Genomic DNA, 4,311 nt, shown 5'->3' with positions numbered 1-4,311 from the left:
CTATATGAAGGTGGTGGTTATATGCTTAATGCTCAAGGCGGTGGGGACGTGCAGGGACTGTTAGATCATAAATGTCTTCTTCAAATTTCTACTCATAAAACTACTCTCATAAGATTTCTCTGGGGCTTATCATTCAGTTCAATATTAACTACCAGTGAGATGTGCAGGCAGTCATGAGACCCTTTAAGAATGTAGAAACCAGGGTGCCTCGGTGGCACAGTTGGTAAAGAGACTGCCTTCAGCTCAGGTCATGATCCCCGAGTCTCAGGACAGAGTCCTGCATCAGGCTCCCAGCTCCATGGGGAGTCTGTTTCTCCTTCTGACCTTCTCCCCTCCCAAGCTTTCTCTCCCTCCCTCTCTCCCTCATATAAATAAATAAAATCTTAAAAAAAAAAAAAAAAAAAAAAAAAAAGAATGTAGCAACCGGCCGTATTTGAGCCTTATTGAAGCAATGCAGGCTATAGGTCAGCCTTCTGGGCTAAAGGTGAGTATTTTTCTGCTTCTATCCCTCATCAATAGCTCTCTTCCTTGAGCAAGCCTTCTGTCTAAATTTTTAGGCAGTTGAGGGGAAATAACAGGTTTTTCATGAGTCTGCTGGGTTTTGATTGTTTTTTTAACTCCAAATAATCTTCATGCCAAAGTGGGCCATTTTGGGGCCACCTGCCCTTGGCCCTTACAACAGAAAACAAAAACAAAAACAAAAATAACAAATGTATAAAATGAAACAGACAGACAAAATTCATTCATCCAATGGTGGTGGGGGGTAGGAAGGGGAGGTGAAAGCATAAATGGCAGGGGGAGAAAACGAAGGTGCCAAATCAGTCACCGCACAAAGCTGGCAAATGTTAAAATAGGGCTGGGGGGAATCTTGGGGCCCTTTCAGGTTAGGGGGTATTGTTAAGAATGCACATATGGGTGTCAGGAAGATTGTGCCTTGTGCTCCCCAGAGACAAAAATCCGAATTCCTCAGGGAGAAGGGAATATGCAGAGGGCCCCAGGTGGAGTCTGGTGAGGAGAACCGAGAGAAGAGCTGCCCCAAGGGTCCTTCTAATCCCACCCCTTCCCCCCTGGCCCCTCTGGACACAGGCAGCAGGTGGTGAGGGTTCAGGTGGGCAGCAGCCTACAGTTAACTGGAGACCAATGCGGTGAAGAGAACTGCTTTGAGGAGAATTAATGCTCAGGGCAGACTGCAGGTAGGCAGTCTTATGGAAGAGTCTTTGTTTAAGAAGGCCACTAAGAAAAGGTGCATGGGCTCATTGCCATGCATTGAGTTAATATGAGTAAATAAAGGAGGATAGAGAATAGGAGCCACTGATACTGGATGAGGACTGCATTCCTGTGAGGAGAACCAAGGCAAATCACATCCAAGCTAGTAAGGCCTGTTACTTTCTGACTGATAGTGGTGGGTGCATTGATTCCTTTATTGAACTAGGGATTTCAAAGCAGTTTAGTCAGTAGACAGGGGCATATGCAGAAGACTAACCAGCTGAGCAACAAGATAGGTGGGAAAGAGGCTCACAACATTCTCTGGATGAAGAAGAGAGTCAGCAGCAAATTGTTGAAAAGCATATGAGCAGTTTTGTTGATACTGGGGAATGGGGGAGGCTCTTCCCTGATACTTCGAATGCCAGATCCACTATATCCTGAAACCAAATGGCACTGACAACTTTGCTAAGCACAGGTAGTGGGGAGTACCCAAGAAACACTGGAAATTGCTATAAGAAAGAATTTCAGCCAAAACCAAACATCTCCAAGTAGCCATGAATCACCCATAGCTTGTGCTATTTATGACTGAAGCTCAGGAATAAATTCTTGGGAAACAAGTGGAGAACATACCAGAATACTCCACCATTCCAAGCACAGCACTGGAAAATTCCAGTAATAATGCATGGCTCACTCTCCTGCTTCTGCACTATGCCTCCACTCTCCACTGTTTGGAAACATTACTTGCCTTTCTCCAGTATACTGGAGTCTCCTCTCTTTTTTCTTGAAATTGAGCATCTAGCTTTGAGATGGCACAAATATCCCAGACAGAGACTTTGATCCCCTTGACAAGGTTCTGGAGAAAGATTTTGATGCTATCAGCCATCTCTACATCTCTTCATCACCCACGCTTTAACTACACAGAAGAGAGGCAATTAAAGTTGCAATGTCAGGGTACCAGAGTGGTCAGTCCTTTAAGTAACTGGCTCTTGATTTTGGCTCAGGTCATAATCTGAGGGTTTTGAGATTGAGCCCCAGGTCGGGCTCCATGCTTAGTGTGGAGTCAGTTTCAGATTCTCTCTCCTTCTTCCTATAAAGGCCCTGAGGTGCAAACCCAAGTAGAGCAGATGTTCTTTATGAGAATTCTAAGAGCTTTTTATTTTCTTCCCCCAAACTGAGATTCTTGGGATGGTTTTTAAATAAAAAGGTTAATAACAGGCATCATGGTGATAGGCTCAGTATTATCTGTGTAAAGATACTTAAAGGGACCAATATAAATTCTTACAAAATCTTATTCAAAATCAGAAAAGGTTTATTCCTTTTCTTTTTTTCTTTTTTAAGATTTTATTTATTTATTTGACAGAGATCACAAGTAGGCAGAGAGGCAGACAGAGAGAGATTAGGGAAGCAGGCTACCTCCTGAGCAGAGAGCCTGATGTGGGACTCAATCCCAGGACCCTGGGATCATGACCTGAGCCGAAAGCAGATGCTTTAACCCATTGAGCCACCCAGGCGCCCAGAAAAGGCTTATTTCTGACTCAGCAATTCTCTCTCCAGAAGATCGTGCTAATTACAACCCCCCCAAAAAAAAAATTAACAAATTTTATCAAATACGCATTTGTGATAAATCTGTGCTTTTTTAGGGATCTAACCAAATAAAGAGATAAATACATGAGGTCTAAGGTAGATATTTCAAGACCCAGAGATGATTGTTTATGTGTTGAGTATGGAACAGATCAATTTCAGTTTCCTGATTGAAATTAATCTTGTAATTTCTGCCTCTCAAACTTCATATGAATTGTGTGACTCTCAGAGTTGGTCTCTGACATGCAACCCTTGGTATCATACCCAAAAGGCAGATGGAGGAACTCTCATTCAGGGATAAGTGAGCAGAGTTACAAAGCACATTTCCCCCAAAGATAGAATTCAAGCCAGGATCATCTAATTCCAAATCCAGTGCTTTTCCTTTTTTATTTCAAGAGTCTTTTAAAAAAAAATCTAGATATTTATAGTTCTTTAGAAGTCTTTTAATGGAAGAACATACTTGTATTTACCTGAAATAATTTGCAGAAAGGTATATATTATACTGGATTTATCCTTTATTAAAATTTGTCTGGGCCACACTGTAAATATTATAAACTAAATATTTATATATGATAATAATACAAATTGTCTTAAAGTGTGTAATGCTGAATAAGTATAAGAAACCTGGAAACATCTCTACTGAAACAGATTCTCTAAAACACATCGAGATGGTTGCTCAAAGTGAAAGTTTTAAAATTAATTAGTTAGCTATTAGCGCCAATTGTTGTAATATATTTTCTTTACTAAGTCATAATTAATAAATGGTGACATTCTATTAAGTTAATAATAGCATTTGCAAAATCACTGGAGAAACAGAAAAGAGCTCTTTGTTAGTTTCCCTTGTATTCATGTAAGAAGAAAGTATATATTACTTCAAAAATTATGTTACCAGGAGCGTCCAGGTGCTTCAGTTGGTTAAGCATCTGTTTGCCTTCGGCTCAGGTCGTGATACCAGGGTCCTGGGATCGAGTGCTGCATTGGGCTCCCTGTTCCGTGGGAGCCTCTTCTCCCTCTGCCTCTCTCTGTTTCTCATGAATAAATAAATGAAATCTTAAAAGAAAAGAAAAGAAAACAAAACAAAACAAAAATTATGTCACCAGGTTTCAGTGGGGTAGATTTTCTTTAAAATCATTTTGAGTATGGAAAGTTTTCTTTTTCAGTGAAGGGAAAACTCAGTTTTCAAATCTGAATATTTAGTTATAAAAACTTCCCTGAGGCATTTGCTTACAAACCTTCTAGTAATATCATCTCCCAACAGATTACTTATTCCCGTAGTTATAATAGATGCAGGATTACTCCTAACTTCTACCTAAGACTCTTTCCTTTTTTTTTTTTTACTGAGGCTGCCAATTATAGTGGGAAGTATTCTAACAGCACTGAAACTCCATTTGTGAAAAGCTCATTGATAACAATGAGCCTTTAAAAAATGGAAAGAAAAACATTGTTGCTAATTATATTTGGATTTTCTAGTTGAGCTAACAGCACATTTTTCTTGCTTTATTCAATGTTGGAGGCAGAAAAGGA

The 4,311-nt window shown here is 40.1% G+C and overlaps 1 pseudogene; it reads right to left on the bottom strand.

Moving 5' to 3' along the window:
• Positions 1-1,447: 1,447 nt before the first annotated feature.
• On the bottom strand, positions 1,448-2,089 carry LOC116575505 (annotated as a pseudogene).
• Between the last annotated feature and the right edge of the window lie 2,222 nt (positions 2,090-4,311).

Source organism: Mustela erminea, chromosome 16 (genome assembly GCF_009829155.1).
Source record: "Mustela erminea isolate mMusErm1 chromosome 16, mMusErm1.Pri, whole genome shotgun sequence".
In the NCBI taxonomy this organism is placed as follows: Eukaryota; Metazoa; Chordata; class Mammalia; order Carnivora; family Mustelidae; genus Mustela; species Mustela erminea.
This window is presented reverse-complemented; position numbering and strand designations above follow the sequence as displayed.